The sequence below is a fragment of the Anser brachyrhynchus genome (assembly GCF_964034855.1).
Source record: "Anser brachyrhynchus genome assembly, chromosome: 1".
Taxonomy (NCBI): domain Eukaryota; kingdom Metazoa; phylum Chordata; class Aves; order Anseriformes; family Anatidae; genus Anser; species Anser brachyrhynchus.
The window spans coordinates 94,299,135-94,318,889 of record NC_137694.1 but is presented as its reverse complement, the minus strand read 5'-3'; the positions used below and the strand labels follow the sequence as shown (position 1 = coordinate 94,318,889).

Here is a 19,755-nt window from a genome sequence, read left to right as displayed (position 1 = left end):
CATGGGCATGCCTGTCTTGAGCAGAAAAGAAGCTTGAGAAATTTTAAAATGCTTTCCCTTGTACGAGAATGGGCAAACCTTCAGATTTTTGTTTCAACAAAATAGTATTAAGTGAATGCTGCTGGCAAAGTCTGGAAAATAAACAAAGTCTGTGTTTATTGTTCAATATTGTATAGTACTCTGGTGATGTGATTGGTGGAAGACTAGAAAAAGGGATAAAAGGTTTCAGAGAGTGTTATCTCACATGGTAATGCCTTCAGTCAAATCAAGTTCTATGCAAAGACAAAGGATTTGTTGCTCAGAAATGTTTCTGGGAGCCTTGGGAATAAACAGTTTCTGCCAGAGATGATTTAGCAGCATCCAGAGGGGAAGTGATTCCAAGTGATGCGCTGTAATCAGTATCCCAATGATCCCTTTCATTTGGTTGTGGAATTTCAACAAGGTGATCCCACAGGGATGCCTCCCTGCCAGCACTCTCCACAGATACCCAGCCAAAATGCCACATGCAGCTTTCCTTTCACTGCAGCGTGTGTGCCTCTAGAGCATCCGCTCTGGAATTGCACAGACGTACCCACTAGCAGAGACTACCAATGGGCTTAAACAAGCTTGCATAAGCTTACCTGGTGAAACTGCTATCTCTTTCTATTCTTATGGCTTCTTTTTACTCATTTTTCGGGTAAACTGGGGAGAAAAAAAAAAAAAAAAAGAGTAGATAAAAGGAGTGAAATTGTTGAAAAGTTTTCTGCTAACCACCTGGTATTTCATTTCCTTTCTAAGATACTTTTGTTAACTAGTGGATACCAAATAAAAGATTTGAAAAAGGTGCTATCTTGCCACAAAGTCTTTCCTGTAACCACAATGTTTCTACTGGGAAAACTCATTCTGCATAACTGCTGTCATTTAGTGATCACACTCTTGCTTACCATCTGTCTTCGAAACACCAAGTTAATTGTCTGATATATCAGTCTCATAGCTCTGCTGCTGCCCATTTTGAAGATCTCTATCTTACATACTACTCAGTTTCCATCTACTGTCTCTGTATCTTCGAAGTCTTACACTTCCTCTGGATACCTTTGACTGACAGTTGTGCATGACCTTACAGCACAGGGAGCCCTGCAAGAGAGCTGCAGCCAGCCAGACCCACATGATGACAAATAAAACTGCATCATGCAGATTTAATCCCAAATGCAATGTTGTTTGTTTGTTTGATTGGTTTTGGTTCGTTGTTTTTAAATGTATTTCTGATTTCCAAGACAGCTTGTTTGTATTCTTTTACTTTTTCCTCTTTTTTTTTTTTCCTCCCATGTATGATTTCTACCATGACGGTATTTCTACACCCACTCTTACTACATTTCCACCAGTATGCTTTAGCACACTTTAACCTTGCTGTTAATATTGAAACCTTGTCCAAGTCAGCCAAACCTTGCCATGTCAGCCTGGAAAAGGGGAGGAACTGCCATCCCTTTCATCCTCACAATTGGTCCTGTTTTATCACAGTATCACAGATTTCTAGGTTGGAAGAGACCTCAAGATCATCGAGTCCAACCTCCGACCTAACACTAAGTACTCCACTAAACCATATCGCTAAGCTCTACATCTAAACGTCTTTTAAAGACCTCCAGGGATGGTGACTCCACCACCTCCCTGGGCAGCCCGTTCCAATGCTTAATAACCCTTTCGGTAAAGAAGTACTTCCTAACATCCAACCTAAAACTCCCCTGTCGCAACTTTCGCCCATTCCCCCTCGTCCTGTCACCAGGCACGTGGGAGAACAGACCAACCCCCACCTCTCTACAGCCTCCTTTAAGGTAACTGTAGAGAGCGATAAGGTCACCCCTGAGCCTCCTCTTCTCCAGGCTGAACAAGCCCAGCTCCCTCAGCCGCTCCTCGTAAGACTTGTTCTCCAGACCCCTCACCAGCTTGGTCGCCCTTCTCTGGACTCGCTTGAGCACGTCCATGTCCTTCCTGTAGCGAAGGGTTTCTCACAAGGCACAGTGGAGAAGTTGGGAATCTTGATTTTGGGGATATTGATATTATTGTGAAAATTTTGGACAGGGTGGTAAGCCTCATCATGCTGTTAATGGGTTGTTTTATAAAAGATGCAAGAAGAAAAGACTCGACTCTTGTTCTTCTTTCTTTCTTGTTCTTCTTTCAGATTTTTCAGATTCAGTGGCTAGTCTATGGTGTTGGAAATTCAGATACCCAGTGGCCTTGTTGAGAAGAGGGAGGTAATTCTGATTGTGTAACTGATGGTATCATGTGCTTATTTTATATATATAGTACCCATACATCTGGGCATCTGATAACTCCAACATTTCCATGTAGAACTTACCACTTCCGCTGTACACAGACATAGCAGGCAATGCACTTTGTACAAATTTGGAATTTAAGGTCTCAGGTTACTGTCAGATGATTTGTAATTATTTCGTTCCTTCCGCTGAAAGACGCCTGTGAAGTAGTTCATGGTAACTTTTACTGAAGCATTTAAAGATTTCTCATCCTGTTTATTATGCATGGTTAAAACCAATGAACCTACAACAAGGCCTTTTAACTTGGATGTCTGTTTTCTTTTCTTTTGTGAAAATCAATCCTAAATGTCCTACACGGGTTTTGTGTTTTGTAACATTTTGCACTACCTTATTTTTTATTCAGCTTCACTGATACGAGTAATTCCCTGAATTAAACTGAGACGCTAGGTTTATGTGGAATAAACATAGCTTTAGAATAGGAAAGGAAGAATAATTGAAAGAGATGTTCACTGACATTTTCATATCAAACATAGTAATGCTCTGTGACTATGCCAGCAAATACTATTTTCCAGCTCTGTCAAACAATGCCTCTAATGTAGCTGTGAACTAACTATTAATCCTATGTCAATAATTGTAGTCCTGTTTTTCTTGTCTCTGTCCCTGGTGAGCCCAGTCAACAGTTTCTTTGGACCCACACAACCCTATTGAAAGAGCATGGGTTCTTGAGGCCTTATCAGTTTGCAACCTGGCAGAACAAATTTGAGCTTATCTGTGTTTTCCAGTGACTCCATTGTGTTGGATGTTTTCAGGATGTCTACTTTGGCATCCAGCTGTGTTTGGATGGTTCTCCCTAGTGTTGGCAGTAAGTAGTACACAGCCCTCTCTTTCTGCTTTTCCTCAAGAGACTTTTTGGTTTTCTTGTTTGGGTGCCTACAGCGCATCCTCCATAGCTGAACTGCCCTTGCACAGTTCCTGATATAGGCAGCTGAGCTATTCGTTTGTGTTCATCTATTCTGGCATCTGCACTTCTCGTCTAATCTGAAAGTCTGTGTATTGGCATAAGACTATGGCTTCTCATCCTCCAACCATTAAAATAATAAAAAAAAAAAATCTTTTTGTCCTTTACTAACCAGTAGATTCAACAGTACTTATGTAAGTGAGCATAGGTCCACTTCTACTTCCTCTTGTATCAGCATGACCTGTGCCCCAATTATACAAATTTTTTCCATCTTGACAACATTTTTTTTTGTCTTTCCCAACCCACTGGTTTTCACCTGCATAAAATGTTTGTCTTGAGAACATTTTCTCAACTCTTACATTTGCTGGAAAGCTCCTACCCTTTCTCACCTGTATGAACAGGATCTTGCTTCTAGCCAGTCTTTGTTTTTCCCCCCTCTTTCTTTCTTTGTTTTTCCCTACCTGATTCCCTGAAGTGCTATGTAATGATCAGCATTAGAGACACAAAAGACCTTCTCTGACCTGCAAAATTGTTTCCTGCAGTATATTTTTTACTACTTCATTGAGTCTTGTTCTAAACATCTCATGAGATGGGATTCCTTCTGGATGCAGTTCTTGTGGTCTAATTCATCTTGTTTTTCTTCCCTGCTGTTCAGTCTCAATGATCCATTTTTTTAAATGTCTTCCCATTACTCATAGTTATATCCTCTTAGACCATTCAAACTCTAGTGCGCTGTCTTCTTGCTTTCTACACTTCCTGTGCCCTTTCAGTACTCCTGCTGATGTTTTTATGCTTGATACATTATAGCTGTGCCAAGTTGCATATTGTTGGGGTCAAATTTGCTGCTGAGTTGGTAATTTGGTACAGAGCCATAAAACAGCAAAATTGACCCTCGGTAATGTGCAGGTCTCAGGTGCTTTTTCAACTTTTCAGATTCCTATGCTCCTTTCTGTTTCCACGTAATCACCCACTGTTTTGTGCGTTTCTTTCCTGCTGTACACCAACGAGTTCCCTGCCACACTAACTGCAGTTTTTTCTCTTCCTCCCAGCTTCTGGCTTAAAGGTACAAAGTGGACTTCACAGGGTTTTCAATTTCTTATGGCCACAAACCTCCTTATTTTAAAAGTGGACTAATCTTAACAATTTACTGGTAACCTTCAATCTACAGAGTTATCATAATTGCTTCCAAGTATATTTAGAACAAAACTAAAATCCTTCCTAAATCACAACCTGAAATATTCCAGCTGAGTGATAAACATGTTCATTTTAAGAACTATTAGCTTTTATTTTTTCTGTAGTGCTTTCTCACTTCAGATTTTTATCAATTGAAAAATAAAAAAGAATTTTAATGCTTATGTAGTAGCAAGCAAGATTTGGCTTCTACTCCATCTTCTATATTCTCTCTGTTTAATTAATTTATTTATGTGCATATGTAATCTAAAGGCAAAGGAATCAATCACAGATTGCTAGAGCCTTTGAAATGATTAAAATTTTAATGACAGTAAGAGATGAAACTAGCAAACACTGTTGCAACTGTAACTGCTGTTCTTGTCCCAAAATCCAGGATAAAGAGAGGATTTGTCTAGGTAGAAACTGGTGTAAATGGAGGGATTTGGAATATTTTCCCAGTTTGACACAAGAGTCATTATAGTTCCTGGTATTTTACAAACTGTTGCTTGACCTGTTGGTCCATTATATGCAGAAATACAAAGGACTGGGTGCAGATATTGTAGCAGTAGATTGGCAGAGAAGGTAAGGAAAGTAAGCTGCTGATTTCCACTCACGTTTGCTCTTTTGGTTAATTTGAGTGATAAACTCTGTTAAAGCAGCCTTGCAACCTCAGCAGAATTAAATTGCTGTCATGATTACTGGAGGTCTCCTTTGGACATGTGTGCAAGAACAAGTCTCAAATTCCTATCTAAAGTTTGCCTTTCCTAAGGTAAAGTCTCATTGCAGGCACTCTTTATATGCTTTGATCAGTGTGTAAGGCTCTGTGGAAAGGTTAGGAAAAACAAAAGCAGATAACGTAGAGAAGAGAAAAATATGGGCTTTTTAGTATGAAGATCTAAGTTCTGCTAAACCAACAATGTCAGCTGATTTCATAAGAGTTGAGGGTATTCTGCATGAAAGTCTATAAAAATGAAATGAAATGGATTTAGACTAAAATAATAGTAATAATAATAATAATAATCATAAAAGACTTTTGTCTTTTGATAGGGCATTGGTAGAAGCTGTATAATGGGAATAAATGTTAAACAAGCAAAACACACTTTTCCTTTCCCAGCCTTTTAGCTCCAGAAAACTCTAGTATATCAAAGATTAATAACTGCAGGTAGAGCTGGTGTAGGTGATTAGCATTACTTAGAAAGGAAATGCACCTAAATTATTGTATTTGCAAAGGAGACATTTTTCAACCTGAAAACAGATGAAGAGAAGCAAATTACTGATGACGCTTCTTCGAGTACTAAAGCAGTCTGATAGGATTTTAAGGAACAATGTCTAGAGCAGGGAGTATGTCTATCCTCATATTTTGCACATCACTTAGCACACAGATTATGATAATTAATCCCTTGGTGGAAGACATCAGGATAGGATTTAATACTTGTATTTCATAAACGGTTTGTGTTGTTTTTTGTTGGTTTGTTTTTTGGTTGTGGGTGTTTACGGTGTTTTTTGTTTGTTTGTTTGTTTTGTGTGTGTGTGTTTTTCAAGAGCATGATCCAGATCTACAGTAACATAAAAAGTTGCTTCACTTTCTTGACTGAAGCTGAATAATTTTATGCCTTTTGCAGGCTTCATATGTGTTTTTAGAAGAGTGACTGATGTTGGGCATTTGTGGTTGTTTGTTGTTTTTTTCTTTTTTTTTTTTTTTGAGAAATTCAAATATGAAGAAAGAAAATATGTAAGTGGGAGTGCTTCTGAAATGAAGATGTTTCTGATCCAGAACTTGAGCAGGCCTCAGTAGCTAGAAAATAGCTCCTTGTGTGTTTGCAGACATTAAATGTCAGTGTTAATACCTCTACATTCATTTTAAGACATATTTAGATAAATACTATTTTAGGGATGAAGGAACAGTCTTTTTTTTTTTTTTTTTTTTCTCCATCCAGCTGTAGAACTAAGAGAACAGAATTGTGCTTATGCCCCCAAATCTGGCATCCAGAACTGTTTCTGTATTTCTGTCATACATCAGTCTCAATTGGACAGTGAAGAACTTCACCAGATTTTTGATGCCAGCTTTGCTGTGTCTTATGCTGTATAGCACAACATTAAATTTCTTAAAGTCCTTAACTCAGTCCAGTTAGGTAACTGTTCTTCATTGTTTTTCTGTTTGTTTGTTTTGTTTACTCTTTTCATATTCTCCAATATCTGTTTCCTAGTGAACTCTTATTCTGTAATAAAATGTATAATGGAGATCACCAATATCACATACGGATCTTTTGTCTGAGCTAGAAGATTACATCATGCACATTCTTTTGTAAAATTCTGATCAAAAATGTTCCTCCTGTCTTCTAGAATTTGGATCAAATCACTGAAATCTATACTTGAATAGCAAACATGCAGAAAGTTCTGGTTATTCAGTACTGCAAAGATGTCTGTGTTCAGAGACTTCTTTAAAAGGCGTTTCACAGTCTAAGAAAAGGTGGTGGTTGTGTCTATTACTAAGGTGCTGTAAAGGTGCTACTAAGGTGCTGTAAAGTTGCATGTTTCATTCTTACATGCGCATTAATAGTATCCTCAGGTAACTGAGGTGAGGGAGGACTCTTTTCCTTTGTTTCTGGGTTTTGTTGGGTGTGTGCATGTAGACGGAGGTTCACAATTGGAAGGAGAAATCTCACCTTTTGGCAAACCTGGAAAATGGTGTGTAGAATACTGGAAATCATAAACTTATCAAGCTTTTCCATAAAGAAAATAGAGGGCAACGGTTGTGGTTGCTCTGTTAGCTGTGTTGGACATCATACCCAAGTTAATGTACATTTGTCAATTTAAATGTGACGTTGTGCTTCATGCCTGTCTAGTTACGTGCACTGCTTGGAAAAAAACTCTGGATTAAGCACATGCAAGAGCACAAGCTTTTTAGCCATGCAGGATCTGTGGAGTCTCAGAAATTTTCCACAGAGGTGAGGAACGATTCTAAAATTTTACGTTATAAAGGATATATCAACTAACCTTTTTATTAGTTATCTTTTAAATGAAACCCCAAAGCAGCCTCTTCTCATTTGAAATGACTGTGAAACCCCTTCCTGATCTAGCCTGTTGTGTCAACCTGTGTAGGTCCATGGTGTTGGAACAATAATACATCACTATATGTTCTGTGAAATATATCCTTGTGCTTATGGTATGGTGTGATATGGTGGTATGTTCTGTGAAATATACCTTAATATTATGATAGAATGTCATACAAACAGTAATATATCCTAAAAATATGAAAATAATATATCATAAAGCAAGTATTTCTTTAATTTTGTCATGCCTTTTTTTGCTTTATGGTGTTCCTGAAAACTCAACAATTGCCTGTTGAGTCACAGGCTATAAATGTTCTTGGTTCACTTATATTTCTTGGTTGTTGTGAAAGTGGCTACATAGAAAATGCTGAAACTTCCTGTTTGGAACATGTACCTCTGCTAACATTTTCATCAGAGCCATCTGAGTTTTGAGAATGGAAAATGTAAACTACAGCCATAAAAGCTTCTGAAAGCTTCTGAAAGTGAAGAGATGGCAAATTCTTTAGCATTCAGTCCTTGAATATGGTTTCAGTGAGTGTCCGTGGCATGCAGAGATGTGTAGACTGCCTATCGCTGTGACTAATCTCCACCTCACCTCGATTAGAGCACTGATAACGAAGGAGAGGGGAGTAAGCGTGGAAAGACTGCTGTACAAGAATACACTGGGACATAAGTACTTTCTCTGTGTCAGTAAATATTCATGAAGAACATTTTGGGCATTTATAGGCCCAGAGGCAAATTGTGACTCATATAGTGATTGGCCAAGAGCACACAAATGTCCTCAGAGCTTGTGAGAAGATAATACCTCTCACAGCTGCTTGGCACCTGTTTATCCCAGGCATGGTGCTTCTGCCAGCTGTCTAATCTGCAAGGGCAGCTATCCTCCGTTTTTCCTTTTCTAGCAGGTGAGTAATGGAGCATCTAAGTTACAAGTAGTCCATCCTGTGGCTCTTTCACTGCTATTCTTTCAGCACCAAAGACCTTGACTGGCTTTTGGGAACATGTTTGAAGTGTCGTACTGTAAAGAGAGTGTATATTATTTTTAATTAGCTTTAGAATGATCTAGGGGACTGTGAAGCATATATTTTCAGACTTGTTGGTTTTGGCAATTTACTCTATCAGCATGGAGCAGGATTTTTTATTTTTTTTATTTTTTTTCCAGAATGAGGTCAGAAAGACAGTTGAGAAAGAATTGCAACAGTTGAACAGTCAGCAATAATATCTCAAGTTCCTTTGTCTTCCCCCTACTGCAATTGCCTGGTTGCATTTGCCTCAGTTTCACATCAGGTGTCCCTTAACGAAACGCATAGCATCTGTCCTGTCCCCAGGAATGTCTGTGTCTCTTTTAGCATTATTTTTTTTCCCAACCTCACTTTAGTTCATGTTATGTTTCATTGACTTATAAAATTATGCAGTGCACCAGAAGTACCACAAACATCTCTGATATAAGGCAGGTGGCCAGAAACCACTGTCTGCTGAGGTACATGTTTTGAATTATCTGCCGACAGACTGGAATTGTGGAACTCTCTGAGCCTGGGCTATACATGTTCTTACAGGAAAAGAAAATACTGTTTTCTTTATCTTAACTTAAAAATAATATTATGTGTAGTTTGAAGAAGCAAAATGTAAACTCTGATCCCAAGAACAAAGATCTCTTTCTGTTCTTCATACCATTCTGAACTGAGCATTTTGTAAGGCTTTACTAAATTGTTTTCTCCTTGTATTTACATATCTTATTTTGCAATGGATAGGTTTAACATGTTAACAGCTCTAAATTTTGTGTTGTTTAAGCTGCTGTAATAAGGTATTTATATAACATGAAGTGTTGTAGATAGTGCTTGGTAGTCTAACTAGTCACAGCTATTACCTCTGCTTGTCTGTCTTTTCATATTTTTTTTCTTTTTCTTTTTCAAGGTCTCTTGATTATGATTAAAAAAAAATAGAAATGTAGTTTCTTATCTCATACAATGCCTACCTGTCAAATATTTAAGAACTTTCACCATTTTAGCCATACGCTTTCCTAATTCACTTGGATAAAGTTTAGTATACTTCTAAAAGCTTTGATTGGATTAGTACCTGTCAGCAGGTGATTTCCTACTTGCTGTATAATGATGGGCTGTTTTCTTAGGATTGTCTCCAGATAGTGGTGCCTGAAGTTCAAAAATACCACCCCACCACTGCTTGTTCCTTTATAACAATAAGGTTGCGCTCCAAAGCTGAGGCTTCAGAGCACTGTCATGAAACATACATACTACTAGAAAGAAAGAAAAAAATCAACTTAGTAAATAATCTTTGCAATTTAATGGAAATTGTTTCAATGCCTTTTACCTTTGTTAGGTTCTTATATGCTGATGACTTGCACAAGAGTTTAGATGCTACTGACCCTGCTATATCTTAAGAGGTTAGATATAATGACAGCAGCTGTGAGGATGCATGCAAGAGATACTGGTGTGATGTTATTTCTCTTTATGAGTGCCATTTTTAAAGCTTTATAGCTAGAGTGTAGAAGTCTGCTCTGAACTGAGACCTGTTTTTTATAACAAGCTTTCTAGTTCAAAGGCTCTTTTATTCTTTCCCAATTTAACTGTACTGCACATTTAATAGATTTAGCTATGCAATAAATTACAGGTGTTATGGTTTCACTTTTTTTTGTTAATTCAAAAATTATGGTATAATTTTTGAAATTGGACTTTGTGAGTCTCTAAAGTGAACAGCTCACTTTGGCTGTATATAATTCAGGCTTGCATAAAACATGAAACCCATGTTCAGCCATATCTTCTGAATCTATGAATAATTGTAGCTGTTTCCTAATATTTTGAAGTTGCAATCCAACAAAAACATTTCTATGTCCACAAAAATGAGCAATTCTATAGAATAAAACACATGGATGCTGCCAGATTGGAGCCAAAGTAGGCAGTTGAATATAAGGAGCAGATTCCTGTCATTGCATTTCTTTGCTGGTATGAGACAATAAATTGCCTTCAGTACATTTGTGAAACAAGCACAGGCAATTCAAATTCTGCTGATTTATTATGTTCGTCTGAATGTGTAGATCTTTAGGGCATGAAATGAGTCTGGCTTACAGATTTAGAGAAGGATGAGATTTGGGCAGAATCTGAGGATTTTCGGTAGGATATATGGTGGGGATACCATTTAGTAGAAGCTGAGAAGAAGGTGTTCCATTTTGTAAACTGTTTCTTTGTGTGTTGAATAAGCTTGTTGCTTTGCTCCAAGACTGGATTTTCACTTTGCCAAGGATTCATAAAAGCCCATTTTATAAAGTTGAAGTAGGAAATCGGATAAAGTACAAACCAACCCAGTTAACCACACTATGTTTTTTTCTCCTTTGATCAAAGAATGAGAGAAAGCCTCACTGCCACATGTCTAGTGGTACTTAAAACTGAGTAAGATCCTGAAACTTTCAGCTCTTTTTCAGAGGCAGCTTGTTTACTGCAGCTCCCTAATTTCTAAGATATTAGACAGACCTAGTTTGTTGCTAATGATGTCTCATAATGTACCGTGAGCATGTTGAATCCCTGCTCTGATCTATACACAGCAACCCTGTAACTGCTCTAATTTGAAAACACACTCACTTCTGCAATGATAGAGAAATCCTTTCCTTTATTCTTAACAAGAGCAAAATATAGGGCTTAACCCAAACTTTCCTCAGAACTTTATGTTATTCAAATACCTTTCCCTTTAGCAAAAAAGGGGTGCAGCATGCAATGTAAGGATTCTTTTATTATTTCCTCAGGAGATCACTTTTAACAAGTGAAATCACGGGAGGGTTACTGCATTGATCTTTGGATATCTGCTCTCTACATCTAAGATCCTATTTGGGATACATAATTGAAATGATGGGAGCATTGCCTGTACTAGAGAAGTCTGTTAGTGGATCATCAGCAATCAGTGGCTGTGTCAAAATTTGCAGAAGGGTCAAAGAGTGTATAGATTTGACCTCTGTCCTGAGTCACAAGGAAGTCATTGATCCTGTGCTATTAGCATTGTCTTTTTGACATATCCAAAGCTGAAGCTTGTTTTTGAAAAGCTGCTGAATGCTGGCAAACAGCATGTGCTGGGCTCTCATTTTGCACTAGCAAGAAAAACAGAAATAGAGCATACGGAATGTATTGGTGAGGACGTCTCTGAACGTAAACTTTGAGTACCTGGTAGGTAGTCCCTCCTAGTAGAGAGAAGCTCTTTTTCTACAGTAAATATATAACTTTATGAGAATGGAATTAACAGTTGCCACCTTAACATTTCATATTCTGGACCTTCTGCCATTGCTGTGTTGATGGGAAGGCCAAATGATGAAGACCATTTGTGGCATTTTAGTGACACGTAATTTAGTGTAGAGTTTAGTGTAGATTCTCTTCTCCATGAACTCCTTGGGACAGTTTTCATGGCTCACTATGAGCTACTTTATGGTCCAGCTGGATTTGCTAGTCTAATTAGAAAAATTATAGTTACTCCAAATCCAATGTAAGAGTTGCCACTGAAAGGAAGTAGTCCTTCTGCTTGTCACTTTAGTAACAGAAGTTTTAATGATGCCATTGCATAATTTTTCTGTGAGCCTGGTAAATTCTCAACTTCTTTGACTATGTGTGATAGTCAGTGTCATAAATCTCATAGAGTATTCGATTCTTACCAATGATGATTTGGGGCAACGAATTTAGTGTAGTCTCTCTGTATTTCTCTACAAAAAGGGGTAAGCATTGTTTTATTGCTCCAGAGTGGTGGTGAGTCATAATTAACTATCATTTTGTAAAAGTTTTGCAAATGCATACTTTTAAGATGGTATAACATGGACGTCAGTGATGGAACTGGACTATTTTGAGAGATACTGGCTTTTTTTCATGGGAAAAAACAAGTAAGGATAAATGTATCCTGCCAGGAAGCTCTCTGGAAGATTTCAGAGTTTCATGTTACTGAATCAAATTCATAGTAAGTCAAGAACAATCTAATTCTGTTGCATTCACAATATCTTTGCAATACATAATTCTCATCTAGTGCCAATCTGTGGAGACCGTGCAGCTCAGCCATCTAAAATATAGTAGTGGTTAATGTTGTTGGGAATAAGAGTTAATGCAGAGATGGACTGGCAGAAGTATTGTATAACCTGATCCCTCTTCAAGTCTTTTGATGATTTTTTTTTCTGAGCAATTTGACTTTAAGTGAGAATAATTCCTACCTATAGATTTTTTAGAATGTCTATGAAAAGTAAGAAAAGAAACAAAGCATGATGACAATTTAGTTCTATTATGTGAACTACTTTTCTTCCTTACCTGTATACACAGCTGGATAATTGTGCACTGTGTACCTCCTAGGGTGCTCTCAACATACAAGAGAAAAACGCCTATAGGCATTTTGGATACAAACATATCTGCATTTGCCTCCTCCCCCCCACCCTCCCAAAAAAAAAAAAATAGAGGAAAGGTTTGGTGAAAAGTTTTTGTCTGTAAAAGATTTTGATAAATTTAGGAAATAAATTAGAGTTGTGTTCAGGGTGATATGAGTAAAATAGAGATGATGATGATGATGACAAATCTAGCTTTCTTCATGCTAGCAGAACAAAATTCAATTCAACATCAAAAGAGGATAAATAGGGATAAATGTAATGCCAACCTTTTGTTCCATGAATGCTGTCACAGAGGGTTTGAAAGCCTGAGCAAATAATGAGAGGCAGAAAGAGAAACAGCAAGTGCATGAGTGAGACAGCACAGCAGAGAGTAGGAATGGCTGGAAGGAATATCTGTCGTAATAATCATAGCAGAGACAAAGGGAAAGCCCAGGAGCCAAGACAGCTTGCTGTGAGCCGTAATCTGAATATAAAAGCTTAAGGTCTAGAATAGAAGATGGGATTTAGCAATATCACTTCCCTAAAACATCCTCATCGCTTACTTCTGACTTAAGTGGTTTGATTACTTTACAGCTCATGACTTGATTTCCTCCACCCCACCAACACCTTTTCTTTTCCTGTTTTGTTCTTATTCTTTAAAGCAATTTGAAATTTTAGCACAGTGGAGTATCATCCTCTCTTACCTTCTGAGAGCTCAAGTCTTATTAGTTGCTGTAATTACTTTTCCCACCTTTTCCAAGAACCGTGCTTTGTAGGGTGAAAAGAAAAAAAAAAAAGTGACCAAGTCAATTGTTTCCCACACAAGTCAATTCAAGAAAGCATAAGCCCTTTTTCAATCCTGCTTGTCTTTAACTGTAAGTGAAAGAGCAAACATGATAAAAATCATCAGCTTTACAGGAATTTCTGAGTTCTACGAAGAACTTGAAACAATGAGTCATTTGTTGGGTCTCTTTGATGCTCAAAAAACCTTCATCATAAAGCAAATGGGATGTGCTTATGGAAGTTAAAAGGTGGCATGGTCTTCTGATTTCAACAGGTTTTTACTACTCTAATATCGGTGTTGGTGAAATGGAAAAGACCAAACACTACCACTCTTTTGGGGAAATATGCCAACAGGTAGGTATTTTGACAGTGCACAATTACCTGGTAGCACAAGGCATGAAAAATGCACATCTCAATTAGAACAAATGGCAGAATGTACAAAGAAAGGGCTTGCTGGTTGATCAAATTCACTCTCTAATGCTTGTTAGTTAGCAGTGCAACCATTCCTGGGATTTTTGAGAGATCAGAAAATGTGTTGCCTAGTTTGTTGTGCATTTGGATTTTATTTTTTTAACCATACCTAATTTCTCTTTTACAGCAATGCAACCCCATAGAATCACCTTGAAAGGGTAATTAAGGAGCATTTATGTCATGAATACCGCCAAAGCAGAATCAAGTAGAATCGGGATCACTTTGAATAGGAAGCTGTCTGCATACATTTAAGTACAATTACAACCAATATCTGGTTAAGAAAAATATGAAATTATAATTAGTTCCTAACTATGTACGTGTATTTCTATGTGTAAGTACTTGTGTACTTACGTATAGTACTTGTGCAACTGAAGTTTGACTAGCCATGTGATAAGGAGAAACAACTTGTGTTAATGGGTCTGGAACATTTACATTGACAGCTGGGAACATATATAAACCTTTATTATATTCTATAATTTTTTTTTTTTTAAATATTAGTGACTGACTGGCTAATTGCAGGCTTGATTTTATTTACAAACTTTATAAAATGAAATAAATTACAGCAACAGTTTAGAGCTATTATCTACACTCATTGCTGGCAGACATTGCTTACGATTTAGTTCCGTGATGGCAATATATTCAGCTTTGTGTAAAAAAAAAAAAAAAAAGTGCTAATATATTCAAACTAAGGGTTATCTGAGGCTCTAATTATCTTAAAGTACCTCTGTTAATTTGCAGATTAATCACACTCCTCAAACCGTACAAAGCAACGACAGCCCATACATGATCTCATACTCGTAATTCTGTATAATGCTTAAGGTGATGCAATGTAGACAGTTTAAATGTTTTCATCTGAAAAATTTGAGTTCAAAACTGCTCATCCTCAGTTGCTTGCTTTGCAACAACCTTCCTGTTTTGTTTTGTGCAAGTTGCTCTTAACATGGTAAATATGAACAGTAGCATTTTTTCACCTTTTGAAGTACCAATGGGAAAAACAGAGGAAAGATATTCAGGTGCTTAGATGGCCCTGTAGTCTTATAAAGTCTTCAGTTTTCCAAGGAAAAAATACGTTCATGTTGTCAAAAATAGCTGTGTAAGGTAGTACTAGACATAGAGAAATTACTTGAATTCCTCAGAGATCTTCATGTGTAATAAATAATGTAATATTATACTTGGCCAAAAACTAGAATTTCCAGTTGGTTGGAAATTTCACTTTCTAGAACTTCTCATGGACTGAAAATTGTGTTTTGTTCTGTTGTTGCTGTTTGTGTTGTTTTTTTTCCTCCAATCAGAGGGGCACAGATGTTTGTTTTTCCAGAGCATACAATAATGTTCCCCAGGTCCTGTAACTGTAGCAAATCTGAACAAAAAAAAATAATAATAAACTAAGCTATTTATAGGAAAATGTTAGACGTGATCTAAAAGGCTCACTGTCCTGTCCTGCAGCTGTACGCTGAAATCCCCTGGACCTGGACCTGGGAGAATTGGCTTGGTGGGCTTGTCCCAGAGCTGCCCATCCTGTAAGGGTAAAGAGCACTGACTGGTGACTGCAAGTATCCCGTCTGAACAGGGAGCATCTGGCAAGGCTGTCCATGGGCTGGGATTCACTTGGCTGGAGTCAAAGCAGAAATATTCCTTTAGATCTCATACTAGTGGAATTTTCTGTTGGGCTTCTTCAGAGTTGTTTGTCCTGCTAGGATGATGTGTGAGCCCCTTTCCAAAATTACACACTATTCATATCTGTACTCTTAGTAGTTTTGAATTTTCCTGTAAATCTTATCGCTACTTCAAATCTACACAGCCTTGTATTCTCCAGACTTGCCCCGCACATCCTCCCAAATGTGAAAACATCAAAAGGCAGCAGCATGTCCATCTTCACAAATGTATGTGGTTGTGGAGGGGATTATCTTGCATTTGATACATGGAACTTTCAGCCTTTTCTTCTGCTGTTGCTCTTTATATCCATGGAATAGGACTGGAACTAGAACGAGCTAATCCTAGATTTTTTTGTAATAAATACTTTTGTGACCTGTTGTGAGCAGTCTAAAAAAGGTATCAACTTTCTAGGTGCAGTTCCATAGTTCTGCAGCATGTTTGTTTGCTACTACAGATTTTCTAAACCTGAAAAAGGGCTGAGAATAATCGAAAACAAACAAACAAAACCAAAAAAGGTGAGTTTGTATGAATTAAATGAAAATATTTTATAAGATTATAACAGTGCACGTATTCAGTGGGTGCATGTATATATACTTAGAGTGCACATAACATACAAGCATACATGTCTTTTAAAAATATATGCTTAAAGCTATAGCCTGTGAAAGTGTATACTTTATGTAGCAGCATCTACCATTCAAAGCAAATATTATTAAAGTAATAGGCATTTTTGCATGCGGAGAGAATTTACACAAACCTAATCTATAAAGTGGATGAATCCATTATGTAAATCTAAAGTTGTCAAAGTGATCTATTATAACTATTTCTACTGTCAGCTGTTCCACATAGCACAAATTCAGGAACCTACTCATCCTGATGAGTGAGAGTATTTAGGTATTATACCTACTATTTATTAGTATTACTGATTTCTACAGTACCTATTGCAATGACAGTTTTGTTATGGGGATTAATGCACAAAACAAAAGATGAAAATCAAAAGCTAACAAAAAAAAATGCCATGTTCACAACCTGAATATAAATCAAAGGCTGTGAAGGATTGACATGGTTCAGAGAATTGCTGCTGGAGGCCAGTCTTTCATCAGAGGGTCACGTTTAGAAACTAGAACAGGTGGGAGGGAACCAAATGTCATTAGTGATGGTTGTTTGTAACCTATGTGAAAGAGATGTGCTCTCCATTCAGTCTCTAGTACGCTGCATACAAAAAGGACCTTAATTGGCACTAAACTGAACATCACTGGCATTCTCTGCAAAGAGTTTATGGACCACTTTTTTTTGGCATCAAGAACTAGTCATTGAGTATTTCTTCTCTCTCTTTTCCCACAGGAGATAATTCTACAATCTTAGGAGCAAGGCAGATTTTAAAAGGTTTTCCTGACATTGCTAATGCTATTTTTTTTCTCTGCTTGCTATGTATGAATTTACACTGCTAGAAACCTAGCAGTTCAGTACAAATGCTATTCAAACAACAGTATTCTGACTGTGGAAGTTAATTATCTTTTGTCATGTGTGCTTTCTTTTTAAAAGGAAAGTAAATATGTTTCTGCATCCTAACAGTTGATCTTCCCAAGCTGTAGAAAAAACTCAGAGCTTTGAGCCAGGTCCTACAAAACTAACTATCCATTTCATGTAAGTAAGGGGTTCACAAAAAAAGGAAAGGTGCATTAGACAACACTGAAGTCAATGCATATACATATGAATAGATTATTTAGCATGAATTAACTGCACAATTCATGGCTTCTTTGCTGCTTTTTCTTACATTTTTTAGTAAGCTTTGTTCTTTTGAATATATCTCCAATTTCAATGGACTTGGGTATTGGCACAGTTCAATACCCGTGGACTGGAGGTTGGTTAGAGAATAATATGATTCTGTCAAAGGATAAGAAGGAGGCTTCCACATTAGCTGGAAAGTGGGCTTAAAGTTAGAAAGCAAAGTGTAAGGGAGTTCCCAGTGGCTCAGGGTGCCATACTGAAGAAGAGACAAGTTCATGGTCTGAGTTAAGGAGAATGACCTAATCAGTGACTGTTCTGAAGTCTCTCTCTTGTTGTTTGGGGTTGGGGTGGCTTGTTTGTTTCTTTGTTTGTTTAATTTCACTACAAAGTTTGCTTTGGGTCTGCAGAGAACCTTCGTGACAGAAGTGTCACTGAAACAAATAAAGAGGTTTCCACCAAAAAAAGGTGTTTTTCCAAGAGCTGCTATTTTTCTCAGAGCAGTGTTTAATTAGCAAAAATCAGCAGCAATTAAACACCCTTTTAAAAACCTCAAATCTGTAGATAGTGAATAGAAACAACAAAAGCTGTCACCACTGAGCAGCTGTATGTTGTTTGACATTTTCATTTCTTCATATGAGAGATATGTTACAATGGATGTCTTAACATTTTGAGTCTTTAAATTGCCTACCTTGGCTTCTTAGTTTCTCTGATTTTTTTTTTCTGTGGATTATTATTGAATGTGGAACAAAGTTCTCTCTTGCTTTCTGCAAATACTAACTCAAAATGTCTTGTGTTCCTTACTGTTTTTCTTGGACCATGAGAGTAGAAATCCTAAACATCAGAGTTTGGGTTTGTAAGAGAGCAATGTGAGAAACAGGAACCTGATAAAAGTCTTGGTTGGAATTCAGGAAGAAAGATGGTTTTATCTAAGCATGTGGTAGCTTCCCTTCTCGGACATCTCTGGTTTCTCAACAGCACTGACCTCCCAGGCAGCACCCTAGGATGCTTGCATTTCTTGGAAAATTTCACAGCAGTTCCCGATGCTGGGATCTCAAGTTCCAGCCAGTTTGGCTGCTCCACAGTTACAGAGCCAGACCCACCAGTCCTATAGAGTCCATGTGTCAATTAGCATTATAGAGATTATTTCTTGCCCATCTGTAATACCTTGCCTTGTATTTATTATATGTATTTACATTAAAGGGAGTTTTCCATGAAACCTGATGTTTTGGGACTACACAGTGCCTCTTGTACAATAAATTTGCATTTGTGCAGGGGAGGGACAAGCCAGGCAGGCTGCATAAACACTGGATTTTTGATGATCTTTAATGCCAGGTTTTGAGGAGCTGTGCTTCTCTTGTTTTAAAGGGGCTCTGATGGCTCCACATACCATATTTGTGAATTTGACTCTGTCGACTGTGGTATGCATCTTGGCACAAGCGGTAGGCCAGGCCAAGCAAAAGGCCTACCGGCTTTGTGCCAGATGAGAGTAAGAAGCACCCATCTGCGCAGCCACAGCCTGCTGCTAAATCACTTGGGTTTGTTAGCATACTTAGCAAGTGATATTCCATGTTATGGCTGGGAAAGAACATCCAGGAATGAGCAGTGTGTCTCAGTGACGTTTTCTGCAAAACATGTGGAAATTACTTTGTTAGTTGAATTGTTTTTGTTGTTGTTGTGTTTGTTTTTTTTTTTTTTCTTTTGGGGGAGAGGGGGTTATTTGTTTTATTATATGTATATATATGTAAAGACATCTTGAGGATTCATTTCCAATAAGTTCAGTTAGGAACAAAAATATACGTCCTGCACTTTAAGTCCTGAACCATCTAAAGCTTCTTCTTCAAAGCTTCAGATGGGAGCTCTTGCAGGAATGTTAACACACATTTTAATGTGTGAGGGATTCTGTGCCTTTTAGTGAATTCACCTTGGTTTCCTTGCATATCCCTGTGAACTCAATTTTTCATTGCCTTAGTGAGGAATGGGAGTGGTTCATTATAGTGTCTTCCTGGAAAGCCTTATGGTATTACTGCTGAAATGAAAGGAGTTATCCTGCATACTTAGAAATATTCCTTTGGCTCTGTTTGAATCAGTGTTACTCATAAGACTGCATTTGCAGAGTGACAGTTATTTCTGTGTTCACTTTCTGTAAGAAGTACCTTATAATTTTGAGAGTTCTTGAGCATTATAGCCAAAAACACATACATTTGATAAAATTCTGCTGTAGATATTTTTCTGACTGTTTGTAATGATTAAAAAAATCGTATGCTTCAAAAATGAGAAGTCGTCTGATGTGTACAGGAGCCTGGGAAGAAAGTGGCTTTCTCAGTGAGCAGATCAGTAGTCCAGTTTATG

General features: G+C 37.6%; 1 protein-coding gene across 11 annotated transcripts in view; it reads left to right on the top strand.

Moving 5' to 3' along the window:
• The window catches only part of LOC308188017 (uncharacterized protein), a 625,739-nt gene that overhangs the window by 288,188 nt on the left and 317,796 nt on the right, over positions 1–19,755 (top strand). The window contains exons 5-6 of one of the 11 annotated variants that reach the window (XR_013945081.1): positions 13,826–13,905; positions 14,150–14,164. The exons of 8 other annotated variants lie outside the window; for them this stretch is intronic. The gene's annotated coding sequence lies outside the window, so the exon portion shown is untranslated. Of the gene's footprint in view, positions 1–2,155; positions 2,835–13,825; positions 16,054–19,755 lie in introns of those variants that run through there. 2 more of the 11 variants (XR_013945080.1, XR_013945082.1) reach the window with 2 other exon arrangements.